General features: G+C 43.8%; 1 long non-coding RNA gene across 1 annotated transcript in view; it reads left to right on the forward strand.

The window, feature by feature from the left end:
* The window catches only part of LOC123370872, a 29,352-nt gene extending 16,058 nt beyond the window's left edge, over positions 1 to 13,294 (forward strand). The window contains exons 3-4 of the long non-coding RNA XR_006579601.1: positions 11,055 to 11,165; positions 13,002 to 13,294. This is a non-coding gene — a long non-coding RNA (uncharacterized LOC123370872). The remainder of the gene's footprint in view (positions 1 to 11,054; positions 11,166 to 13,001) is intronic.
* Positions 13,295 to 13,909: the final 615 nt, after the last annotated feature.

Genomic DNA, 13,909 nt, shown 5'->3' on the forward strand with positions numbered 1-13,909 from the left:
TGTAGTGATGTTAACACCGCTTCTACACTCGAGGAATGATAGGCACCTGCTCCTAGAGCGGTCTGCAGTGCCGGATTGGTTGTTTCAACGGAGCCTGCCATCTCTCCTTTTCGGGACTCTGTGTGCGGGGGCTATGTGACCTTGTGGCGGGGGAGGACGGTTACAGATTCCCCTGCTGCATGGCTCTGTGGTCCGGGACAAGGACCGCTGCATAAGATCTGTAACCGCCCTCCCATGCCACAAAGTCACGTACCCCCCACCCACACAGAACATGGAAAACACCTCCCAGACCGACCAGGGTGCCTACTGACTGCACTGTGTGTGTGACCTGCTGTTGATCCTGCCCCCGTGTCTGTACCCTGGTAAAGGTGACTGTCCTATGCAATTAACAACCCTCTTTCCCCCCCCCCTTCACAGACAGTCTTCTGTAGAAAAACTTGACGCAAATAGTAATTAACAGCAAACTACTTTTAATAATCAACTACACAGTTAGGGGATGAAACTGGGATTGGGGCTTCGGTGAGCCAGGAAGGGAAGGACTTCTCAACATTTAGGGAATGAGAGCCTTCTTGTATTTGTGCACTCTGCAGGGGTGCAGTGACAGTTTTCACGGCCCCTGTCGCCCCTCCTTCTTGTTACTTTGGGTGAGGGGGGGTTGGGACTTTGTGGTGGGGGAGGGTTGTTGCAGATACAGTGCGGGGGGCTCTGTCCTCCTGCCTGCGGTCCTGCAGAACATCCACAAGGCGCCGGAGGGTGTCAAATTTTCCCTGGGCATTTCCTGTGTGGCTGGTCAGAACATCCAAGCTCGGACTGCTGTCCAGAGCGTCAACAGAGTGGTGCACTGTGGGATAGCTCCCAGAGCTACTAAGGTTGATTTCCATCCACACATAGCCTAATTCGACATAGCCATGTCGAATTTAGCGCTACTCCCCTCGTCGGAGAGGAGTACAGAATTCGAACTAAAGAGCCCTCTAGGTCGAACTAATTAGCTTCCTGGTGTGGACGGTTGCATGGTTAAGTTGAATTAACGCTGCTAAATTCGACATAAACTCCTAGTGTAGACCAGGCCTTAGATGGCAGTCAACATATTCCAAACTTTAGACATTTTGAAGATGATTTTGTTCCCACTGAAGTCAATGGCAAAATTCCCTTTGACCTCAATAGGAGCAGAATGATATCCTTACTGGAGGAGACATGTTCCCTTCCCAGAATCACTGTAAAGGTTCCTTTTGGGTGTCTGATTTTATAAATCCATGTTAATCTCCTTATTTTATTGGTATTACTCCCAGGAGCGCCGCCAACTTTTTTGGCACCCTAGGCGGCGGATGTCTCGCCCCCGAAATGGCACCCCCGACAAAGGCGGTGGACGGTCCCGCCCCCGAAATACCGCTGACAACCGGGGCGGCCGACGACCAGGGAGGCCGCCGCCCCCCAAATGTTAGTGCGGTCGCCTAATGGGTTGTGCCGGCCCTGGTTACTCCATCCTTCATTGTAGGGGATTTTAATCAGTTGATTTTTTCATAATACTACAAGGAAGGCCTGTGATATCATCCCAGATAATTGTCAATAATATACCAAATATGTACACTGAATTAAAACTCTTTAAAGCCATAGCAAGGCTTCATTGTTATGGGCATAATTTGTAATCCTCATTACGGAATAATTGCATTTTAGCAGGAGTAAAACAAGTGTAATCCTTTCTTCAGTTCACTGGAAATTTGATTTCCCCTTGGTGCTCTGTCGGTTCATTTGGCTCTCAGCCTCGAAAGCCTATTGCAGAAGTGGGTCAGTAAGTAATATGAGAGGAAGAATGGTTATATGACCCACTCTCTCTCTGATATGCAAACTAATAATGCAAAGTGCAGTATTCCAGTTGGAATGCAATAAAATCTAGTTAACTAAACAATTAGAGTATATCAGCTTTAGTTAGTTATTAAAAGTGAAGAATTTGCTAATCAAAAGTGACCAGAGAAAAGAGAAGGGTGAAGTGGAGCCAGCGAACCATGGCTGTCACGTAGTGTGTATGGTAAAGCATCTAAAAATTTAACTTCTTTTTTTTAATTTTTCAGACCTGTAGATGGGGAAATTATTTCTTTGAAGGGAAGAAGTGGAATTCATTGCATCTCTTTATGTGATCCCTTATGTAAAATGGATCCCATCTGAATCACAATTTCTCTTTTTTTCAATGGCAAGACAGGCATGAGTGAGAAGGTGGGATACTATTATATAAAGGAAACTAGTGAAAGCTGGGTGGAAAACAGTTTTCCCACCCTGGAAAAAAAGTGGAGATTTCAAAAATTTTCTCAGCCTGAACTGGGACAAAATGTCAGAACATCACAAATCTTCAAAAACTGGCAATCTGGAAAAAAATGGTTCAGATCAATTGAAACGTTTTGTTTCAAAAAGATCTTTCAAATAAAAAAAAGAATATTTAATTTAAAAAATGTCAAAATGGGAAGTTTTGACAGTTTCCAAACTTTTCTTTTGATTTTTTTTTTAAATGAGAAATTTGCTAAAACCAACTCTTGCCTATGAACAGCTTTGGTTTCAATGAATCAGCATTTTCCAACCACAGCATTTAGCCAAAACAATCCTGACCAGCTCTAAAAATTAGCTAGCTTTGAACCAGATACATCAAAATAGTAGGAAATTTGTGGCTACAAACTACTGTAAATAAAGGAATAGGTCAGATAAGGTCACCCGTTAGCCAGTCTGCTTTAGAAGAGAATTAATTTTCTTTTCAGCCTTCTTGTTATGCAGATTCTATAGATAAGTGACATGAAGTACATGGCGATTAAACACTTATCTAAGAAGCCACTGAAGAGAGGGTCATTCCGTAAGGTGACACAAGCTGAGGAGATGATCCTGGGGTGGCAGCACTGCAGCTCCTACAGCACAACATCAGCTCTGCATTTACACTGGCATTGAGATAAGCACTGAGTGTCCTGGAAGAGTCAAGGCCTGTGGAGACTGACACCTCTCAGGTACTGACATCAGCGCCAGCATAAATACGTTAGATGAAACCAAGGTGGCTCAGGCTATAGAACAGATTTACTAGCCCCAGTGTGAGGTGGTCAGGGGAATCAGCCTGTTGCTGCAAGGGGAGAGTTGCACACCAGGATCCCAAACTCAGTGCTCTGGAGCAGTCAGTGCCTCGCTTGACAAGGAGTTGGTTTTGACACATCTGTAACACAGGTCCCACTGACTGCCCAGTGGAGTCACGGCGCCACTTCAGGTTCTGTTGAACTGAACTCATGCCACATAGAATCATAGAATCATAGAATCTCAGGGTTGGAAGGGACCTCAGGAGGTCATCTAGTCCAACCCCCTGCTCAAAGCAGGATCAAACCCAACTAAATCATCCCAGCCAGGGCTTTGTCAAGCCTGATCTTAAAAACCTCTAAGGAAGGAGATTCTACTACCTCCCTAGGTAACGCATTCCAGTGCTTCACCACCCTACTAATGAAAAAGTTTTTCCTAATGTCCAACCTAAACCTCCCCCTCTGCAACTTGAGACCATTACTCCTTGTTCTGTCATCTTCTACAACTGAGAACAGTCTAGATCCATCCTCTTTGGAACCCCCTTTCAGGTAGTTGAAAGCAGCTATCAAATCCCCCCTCATTCTTCTCTTCTGCAGGCTAAACAATCCCAGTTCCCTCAGCCTCTCTTCATAAGTCATGTGTTCCAGCCCCCTAATCATTTTTGTTGCCCTCCGCTGGACTCTCTCCAATTTGTCCACATCCTTCTTGTAGTGTGGGGCCCAAAACTGGACACAGTACTCCAGATGAGGCCTCACCAGTGCTGAATAGAGGGGAATGATCACATCCCTCGATCTGCTGGAAATGCCCCTACTTATACAACTCAAAATGCCATTAGCCTTCTTGGCAACAAGGGCACACTGTTGACTCATATTCAGCTTTTCGTCCACCGTAACCCTTAGGTCCTTTTTTGCAGAAGTGGGGACACGAATGAAGAGCCTCTCCACTCTTGGTCTCTTGAGGCTAAAGACTTCAAAGACTTCCAGGGGTGGTTTCAAAGCTGAATAACAGACGACAGTGAAAGAGGCCAGCAGCATTGTTAGGTACTTTGCCTGGGACCCAACACCTATTTGTGACCCTGGTCAGGGAATCCCACAGCTGAACCAGTCCCCCTAAGTTCCAGCATGTCATGGCTTATGAAGAACATTGTCCAGCCAGCCTTGGGTCAACAAATAAAGCTGCTGGACTACCTACTGCAAGTCTCTAAGGCAAACAAAGGGTGGGCAAAAAGAAGATAAAGACGAGGGTTCATCAGTACAAAAGCCCATCATGTGGAAGAACTCAGGCCCACAGATGCAATGGCAGCCACCAGCCAGGAGTGCCCATGTGATGATTGACCCAGGTAGAATCTACTGAAAATGGAAACAGAAGCAGAGTTCTTTTAGACAATAGGAGTTCCAAGGCTTGGCGCCTCAATATGGCAAATGAAGCAGATAGCGCTGTCTGCCAATAAAGCTGATACATTACATCTGAGTGGGTTTTTTTGCTAGAATTAAGACAATGGAGAATGGTAAAGAGATGCAACATGGTGAGTAAGGCATGAGAGATAGTGGGCTGGAGCCAGGTGGCCATGCAACCTGGAGCAGCTAGCCACAGCAATCCTTCACCAACCCGAGTCAGAAGGGAACAGGCAAGGAAAATACTAGCCAACATTGTGCCAGCAAAGGGGGTGTGGCAGGAGATGCGCCCAGCTGGAACCAGTAACATTAGAACTCTAAGAATGGGCTTTTCCTGAGTTCATGGGGACACAAAACTAAGGCAAAGGATTTCTTAGGGATCTCTAGAGCAATCCTGGATTTAGCCAGGTCATAAACACCACAAAAAGAACTTTCCTCACTCTGATTCCATTCCCACCTTATATCAGGAAGTTCTCTACAGAGACACACACACCAGTGGAAATATACAAACCAAACCAAATGTTTGAAATTCTGATAATGGCTCAGGTTCAGTTCTGTCTGAATTCCGAAATATGGGTTTGGGGACATTCCTTATGTATCCAAATCATTTTGCTCACCCCTAAAAACAACATACCTCTTGGATTACTATATATAATAAAATATTAGTGGAAAGGGCCTTATAAAGAAAACATGATTCCTGTGCTGGGAAAATAAGAGGCAACTGTATGATAGAATTTTGATTTAGAATATAATACACTTATATTTCACTGTAAACATCTGAGTTCCTCCCAGTGGAAAGTTAATATCTGCATCACAGCATAGGTCTCTTCAAATACAATACATCAGAGACTAAATAATTCTATTTCATTTTGTAGTAAAAGTACCAAAAAAATAAAGTGTTTTACAAACCCTAGGGATCATGAATAGGCACATGGTTTTTAAGGCAAAAAAAATGACTTCAAGACTAGAAAGCTACATTTTCAGACTTTAGGCTATTTTACTGTACTTCTCAATTGAAAGTTAACCTCAAAGTGTACAATAACTCCTACCTTCAGTGGCTGGTGGCAGTCTGAATTCCCAATGAACACTAACTAAGCCAAAACAAGCCTTAAATCTACTGTTTCAATCACCCAAGATTAGGGGCAGCAAAGTCCTAACAAAGAATGTATAAAGGGTTTTATTATATTATCATTATTAATTTATTTTAAAATACACCGACAGTCAAGAGATATTCATGCCAATTATTTCTGCAGAGAAAAAGGCACTAATCCTTCCAGAGTCTTTCCACAGTGAGTACTGGACTTCCAATGGCGTCACCAATCACTGTGGCATACAGGATAAATCTCGTCCTCGTCCTCTACAGGACAGACTGCAGTGGAGTGCTGATGTTTGAGGGTCAAACTCTTTGGCCATATCTGTGTTCATCTGTTTCTAATGTGAGAGCAGCAGATTTTTAGCTTATGCACAGGAATTGCATAAGGTTAATGGAGAATTAGGGATAGAGAAGAAAGAATTGGAATGAGATGCCTTATTTTCCTTGTATGGTGCTAATATACTTTTGCCTTGGGCTGTCAGATTTTTATGGAAGTGGTGACCAACCTACACAATAGAATGACTGGCTCCTAGCATGGCTTATGGACACACCCAACTAACCAGTTTGTTACGTCTGGGGATGCCCCGGAGTGGAAGATGGCAGCCTTCATGGGGCCCACACTGTTAAGTGAGAATTAACAATGAATGTCATCAGCTTGGCAACTGAACAGTGCTCAGCGATCTCCCAGTCATCAGAGAAACACCTCAACAAATCCTAAAGTTCCTCCTCAGGGACATACAACGTGCCAAAAAGGCCCTAAAATAAGAATGTTGAAGGACTCTGACTGGAAAAATGTGAGTACCTTGGAAACTTGCTGAAGACCTACAACATTGATATCCTCATGTTGAATGAGCCCCATGCTGACAACAATCAATGGGCTAAGTGCTACCTTATCTATGGATGCAACCTGATGACTAGCCATTAACGTCATAAATGTCACAGTTTTAAAATGTTATTCCATCAACTGAAGAGGAGACCACATTTACCACAACTATCAAAGTAGGGGAGCATCATATTGCCAATGTCTCTAAAGCCCCTAGCATAAGATGGCCAAAACCAGTGCCACCCAGCACTCCTATTCCATGCATCTACGCAGGTGATTTTAATAGTCACCACAATACATGGGGCTATAAAACAAATGAAACCGATGGTGACGATTATGATTCTATGATTCTATGGACTGGATATTTGCACAAGATTTACAACTAATCTATGAACTAAAACAACAATCAACATTCCATTCAAGCCGCTGGCAACGTGGGTACAATCCAGACCTAACATTCGTGTCTAAAGATCAAAGCAGTAACACTCTCATCGTAACACATGAAGTACTATCAGCATTTCCAAACAGCCAACACAAGCTTATAATGATCTAAGTAGGCATCGAAATTCCTGTGTCCTTTCCGAAACAGGTACCATGATGGAATTTTGCTAAAGCTGATTGGGATGCCTACAAACAGACTGTTGAGAAAACTGTTGCAAGATTCCAGTGAGAGTGGAATGCTATCAATGGTTCGCAGGGGGCCCTGAAAGTAGCAGGAAAGAAGAACATTTCCAGAGGCTTCCAGAAAAAGCACACTCCCTGCTGGATGAGAGAGACGCAACAGTTGCTCTGGCAGTACAATCAGACCAGGAGCTCTCATACCACAAAAGCCCAGCTACACTTCCTTGACACAGCAAGACACTAGCGCTGGCTTGATTGCGTGCAAAACCTTAATTTTGCACATTCAAGTCATTGAGCCTGGACACTACCACGACATCTTGGGGCCGCTAATCCCACAGAGTACTGGCCACCAAAAATTTGGCCAAACTCAATAGCCTCCAAACTGGTGGAGAACACAAAAGGACCACTCGATAAACACACAAGAAGAGAAGTGTATCAACAACTCTACCAAACACTTGCATCAATCCCCCGAGGAGAACCTTCCACTGTCAGCATTGAGGAAGTAAAAGAAGGACTTACCACATGAAAAAAGGGAAGGGCGGTATTTTTCCAGAATTCCTCCACCATCTTGGCCCCAACGGCAGGGCCGGCTCCAGGGGTTTTGCCACCCCAAGCAGCCCCCCCCCCCGCCCACCCAAAAGCCGCGATCATGATCTGCGGCAATTCAGCGGGAGGTCCTTTGCTCCGACCGGGAGTGAGGGACCCTCCAGCAAATTGCCACCGAATAGCTGAACATACCGCCCCTCTCCGAAGTGGCCGCCCCAAGCATCTGCTTGCTAAGCTGGTGCCTGGAGCCAGCCCTGCCCAAAGGACTCGAATTGCTAGCAACATTGTACTCCGTTACCTTAAGGATGGCACGGATCCCTGAAATATGGCATGAGGCAATGGTAATTGTCATTCCAAAGCCTGGAAATCCCCCCAATGAAGCGGGAAGCTATAGGCCAATTTCTCTACTACATACCACCTATAAACTTCTTGAACGTATCATCCTCAAAAGAATATGCCCTTCTACTGAGCCAATTATCCCTGTTGAATAGGCAGGATTCTGGCCAAAATGTAGTTGTTGTGACCAAATTCTGGCACTTCCAACTCACCTTCAGGCTGGCTATTAGAAAAACCCTAGAGACTGGCACAGTATTGGTTGACCTGTCATCTGCATGTGACACTATATTGATGAATGGCCTGATGCTGAAACATGCTAAAATTATACCTTGCTACCAAACATTTCCCCTGATGTGGACCATGTTGAGTAACAGAGGCCTGCAGGCGTACCTGGGTAATAAGACCAGCTCACCCCGTATCATAAACAATGGGCTACCACTAGACTCTGTACTTGCGCCCATCCTTTTAAATATTTACATAAGTTACATGCCTCCAACTAAATCATGAACATTTGGATATGCAGACGATCTTGCCATGACAATCCAAGCATCAAACCTCCATGTCACTGAGAAAATATTAATTGAGGACCTCCAAAATATGGAACAATATTTCTGGAAATGGAGGCTCAAACCAAACCCTGGAAAAACAGTTGTAAGTGCATTTCATCTTGATAATAAGACTGTCAAAAACATACTGAAAGTAGCTTTCTGTGGTAACAATCATAGAATCATAGAATCTCAGGGTTGGAAGGGACCTCAGGAGGTCATCTAGTCCAACCCCCTGCTCAAAGCAGGACCAAACCCAACTAAATCATCCCAGCCAGGGCTTTGTCAAGCCTGACCTTAAAAACCTCTAAGGAAGGAGATCCCACCACCTCCCTAGGGAACCCATTCCAGTGCTTCACCACCCTACTAGTGAAAAAGTTTTTCCTAATGTCCAACCTAAACCTCCCCCTCTGCAACTTGAGACCATTACTCCTTGTTCTGTCATCTTCTACCACTGAGAACAGTCTAGATCCATCCTCTTTGGAACCCCCTTCCAGGTAGTTGAAAGCAGCTATCAAATCCCCCCTCATTCTTCTCTTCTGCAGGCTAAACAATCCCAGTTCCCTCAGTCTCTTCTCGTAAGTCATGTGCTCCAGCCCCCTAATCATTTTTGTTGCCCTCTGCTGGACTCTCTCCAATTTATCCACATCCTTCTTGTAGTGTGGGGCCCAAAACTGGACACAGTACTCCAAATGAGGCCTCACCAGTGCTGATTAGAGGGGAATGATCACATCCCTCGATCTGCTGGAAATGCCCCTACTTATACAACCCAAAATGCCATTAGCCTTCTTGGCAACAAGGGCTCACTGTTGACTCATATTCAGCTTTTCGTCCACCGTAACCTCTGGGTCTTTTTCTGCAGAACTGCTGCCCAGCCATTCGGTCCCTAGTCTGTAGCAGTGCATGGGATTCTTCCGTCCTAAATGCAGGAATCTGCACTTGTCCTTGTTTTACCTCATCATATTTCTTTTGGCCCAATCCTCAATGTGCAACATGATTACAGACCAACATATCTTGGGGTGAAACTCGACCACACCCTCTTCTTCCATGATCATCTTGAGAAGGTAGCTGCAAAAATAAAAAGGAGAGCCAACATAATCCAGAAACTAGCAGGTACAACCTGGGGTGCATCAGCATCAGTGTTGCAAACATCTGCAATAGCACTTGTATATTCAGTAGCTGAATATTGTGCATCGTTATTGAGCAAATGCAGCCACACATAACTTGTGGATACCCAGCTCAATACAGTGATGTGGTGCATCATGGGAACCCTTAAGTCGACCTCAACACCATCGCTACCTGTCTTGTCTAACATTGCTTCCTTGCCAATATGCTGAACTGCTGCAATATTCTGTGAAGCTCAGCGAATCCAAGAAAACAGATGTCTTCCTATTACATAAGAACATAAGTGATCTCTCTCCTGCCATCCATCTCCACCCTCTGACAAACAGAGGCTAGGGACACCATTCCTTACCCATCCTGGCTAATAGCCATTAACGGACTTAACCTCCATGAATTTATCCAGTTCTCTTTTAAACTCTGTTATAGTCCTAGCCTTCACAACCTCCTCAGGCAAGGAGTTCCACAAGTTGACTGTGTGAAGAAGAACTTCCTTTATTTGTTTATTCACCGAGACCTTGAGAGTGCCCCCTCCTGCAATGTCTTAAGTCCCGCAAGCCTTTCTGGGAACATTTGTTTAGCCTCATGCAATCAGGCTATGATCAGAAGGAGGCTTGGAAAGCAGATGGGCTAAACAAGACTTAAAAAGTAAGCACATTGTGCTAGATTCCACGCAGAAGGTTCCTGGGTTTGACCTTCCATGGTCAGCTTGATCAACTCTAAACTGAATTCGAACCAACCATGGTAGATGCGGATATCTAATGCACAAATGGAAAATCAAGGTCTCCCCAGTGCACGAGTGTGGATCCGCATGACAGACCATCAAACATATCACTACCTACTGCCCAATTGATAAATATGAAGGAGGCATCACTGCAATAAATTCTGCTACTCCTGATGTGGCCATTTGGCTCTATCAACTTCAGGTGAAATTGTAGTTGCTGCTCTACACCAGCTATACGAAAGAAGAAGAAGGGGGATGCCCCAAAGAATCATCTCACCAAGCATCCTCCAAGCCTTCAGGTTGACCCAGTGTACAATGGTGTGATTGCAGTGCATAGGAGTCAGTTACACTAGGAAACATGCAGACTAAAAACTGTTCCACAGATTCATCTAAAAATGCAAAAAAGTAACTACTATTACTAGGCTTGGAAGAATTTGATTTTTATCAGTAAATGTCAGTAAACATCAATTTCACCATACACATACAAAAAAGACATTTCCATTGATAATAATCAAAATTTGCAGAGAGGGAAAGTAAGAAAAATGCAAGAACTTATTTGAGTTTGATTTAAGATATTTACTTTGTATATTTTGATGTGTGATGTTGACAATTTGAAACCCTGCTGTGCCTGATCCAGAGCAACGATTTGAACCTGCATATCCCAGGCCCCTAGCTACTGGGTGGGTGTTTCTCTCTTTTTGTCTTGTTTTTTCTGAAAAATTTCAAAATATCTCATTTTTATCCAGATGTGTAACAAAACCAAATTCTGGAACCTTAACTTTTTTTGCTAAGTGGAATTCTTGTTTTCCAGACAGCCCTGATTACCGATCCATTAGCTCCTTTCCTGATCTCTGCACCATCAAAAACAAGCCTCAACTTTCCGTCCAATGTTTCCCAGATGATTGACATCTCAGTCCCTCAGGTAATCACAGTGAAATGTCCAGTTGGTTGTGTGAAGTAATGGGTGTGATTCTGCCATCTCCCAATCAATTACAGTCAAGCTGTTAGAGCACAGATATAAACGATAAATGTTGCTTACAGATGTGTTGATAAAGGCATAACATGAGAAGCAAAAGTGTTTAGGAAGAAAGAATGTGTGTTTGATATACATGAAAATGCACATCCCTATTTCTCAACAATGAAACTCTGGACAGCTGAAGCCTATAATTTATATATCTAATCTCAGTTTCATTTGCTTCACTGACAGCTATATGGTAATAAATGGTGCATATAGACTCAGTAATGGAATAAAGAGTACATTCCATGCCCACCTCCTCAGTAGCCATGCTGCGGGAAAAATAACAGCACAGGCATCTCTTCAGTGATTGGTGCTCACCCCACAGGCTCCCAAGAGGCTCCTTCCCCTGCCCCACCCTGCCATGCTACTGGAATTGGACAGCCTTTCACTCTTTAAGTCAGGCACGGCTGTAGCATTGTCTGTTATTTTCACAGAGGGTGTGGAGCGCCCAGAAAATACCTTGGAGGTCATTATTATTCCCATCATTTATCTGTGTGACCCAGACACTCCAGTCCAGATAGGCAGCCCGCTGTGCCAGAAGCCATACAAACACACAGCAAGAGACAATCCCTGCTCTGAAGAGTTTGCAATCGATGTGAAGAGAAAATGCATGGAGTGAGTGTAGCAGGTGGTGGAAGGGAGATGAGAGTCACAGTAATAGGCACTCAAGGTTCTATAGACCAGACCTGTGAATAATTTGCTGGTTCTCAGCCTGGGAACTGTGACTGTGGATTTTTTTTTTTAAGATTAACAGAAGACATTAAAGAGCCACATGCCGAGCCACTAGCAGTTTATTGCAAACATTTCTGCAGAGGTGGGACTTGAGAATGGACGTGAAGGACACAGCAATGGCTTAATGGATAGGTTTGAGGACAGCATTGCATACGGAAGGGGCGGTATGGAAGAAGGCACAGAGGTGTTTGTGGGAGAAGTTCCTCAGCAGCCTATTCCTTGGTTGCTGGAGAGCCAGGGCTCCTAGACTGCTCCAGACTAGCCCTGGGCCAGGGCGTCTGAGCTTCCAGGCTCTCGGCTCCCTGACAGTCCAGAAGCTCTGGTTCCCATATTCCCTGAGCTGCCCAGTTCCCTACTTGGCTGCTGTGGCTCCTGGCTGCTCAAGGAGCCTTGGAAGCAGTTTGAAAAAGGTCACAACAAGCAGTAGACGAGTACAGAGACCCTCATGAATTCACAACAAGCTTGAAAATGATCACAAAAACACATACACAGAAATCCTTGGCTCCAGAGATGGTCAGGAATTTTCTGATAAAATGTTGGTTTCAACGAATCTCTCTATTTGAAAAAAAATGAAACAAAACTTCTGAAATTGTCAAAATGTCTTATTTCAACATGTTTTTGAATGAAAATTTCATTTTCTGGCTTGATGTGCTTTATTGTTTTGAAATTTTAATTTATAGGAAGAAAAGGTTAAAACTATTTTGAAAGGTCAAAATTGAAAAAACAAAACAAAAAAACATTCAGATAAATGGAACCATTCTGATAATTGGAACCTTAATATAAAGTGTGATCATTCAGAGCGTCATCCTGGACCATTCCAGCCAATGTGGACATATGTGTTGACATATGTGAGAGTAGCATCAGGATCTAAGTGCCTAACTGTACATATGTATTATATCTATTCATATTCAGCATGAAACTGCAGTATGTGCTTAAGTTCTATCGAAGTCGATGGGACTTAGGCATATGCCTAAAGCTAAGCCAGTGTTTAATTGTTTTGCTGAACAGGTATGGGTTTAAGCTGCAGTTCAATCCAGCTGAGGTGGCATTCGTGTTTTCTGGCAGAGGGAAGGAAGTAGAAAACTGGAGAGAAGTAGTGTCTGCATCATCAGTGGAGATGTTTGCCACAGTGATATGCAGTCTCAGGGTCTTGATGGGTTCATCACTTTTCCTAGAATCCCATTGATGGGAATAGACCACAGTTCTTCTGTCAACTATGGATGACAAGGTAGCTGTGAATATTCCTCTCAAAATGCAAACCTTGCAGCAGACACATACAATGGGTAAAATATCATCTTTTACTGGACCAACTCCTGTTAGTGGAAGAGACAAGTTTTCGAGCTACACAAAGCTCTTCTTCAAGTAGCTCAAAAACTTGTCCCTCCTCCACCAACAAAAGTTGGTCTAATAAAATATGTTACCTCACTCACCTGGGGTCAACACAACTACAACACCACTGCAAAGAGCCTTGCATTGATATTCATTATAATTTATTTGTATTATTGTAGCACAAAAGAGCCCCGGTCATGGACTAGGACTCAGCTGTGCCAGGTGCAGTATAAAAATAGAACAGAAAGTCTATCTGCTCTACTTACATGTGCTATCTCTAAAGTACACATGGCAGCTCCAACTGATGCAGAATACAACTATATTCCTTTCGGGTGGGTTGGGCTGACATGAGCATATTACAGCTATGCTCAAGTTGGTTCAATGGGCCCCATTCTCATCTCAGTTATATCAGAGTAAACCTGGAGTAATTCCTTCAAATTAGATTTGCAGCAATGTATCTGAGCTCCAAACCTGGCCTTTCCTCTAGCTTCTGGGTGCAGTTGAAAGTGTTGGTTGTAATCTTTACAGCAAAGAATGATCTGGGAGCCAGTTATATGAGGGATTGCCCTTGACACTACAGCACCTTG

The sequence above is a fragment of the Mauremys mutica genome, chromosome 5 (genome assembly GCF_020497125.1).
Source record: "Mauremys mutica isolate MM-2020 ecotype Southern chromosome 5, ASM2049712v1, whole genome shotgun sequence".
Taxonomy (NCBI): Eukaryota; Metazoa; Chordata; order Testudines; family Geoemydidae; genus Mauremys; species Mauremys mutica.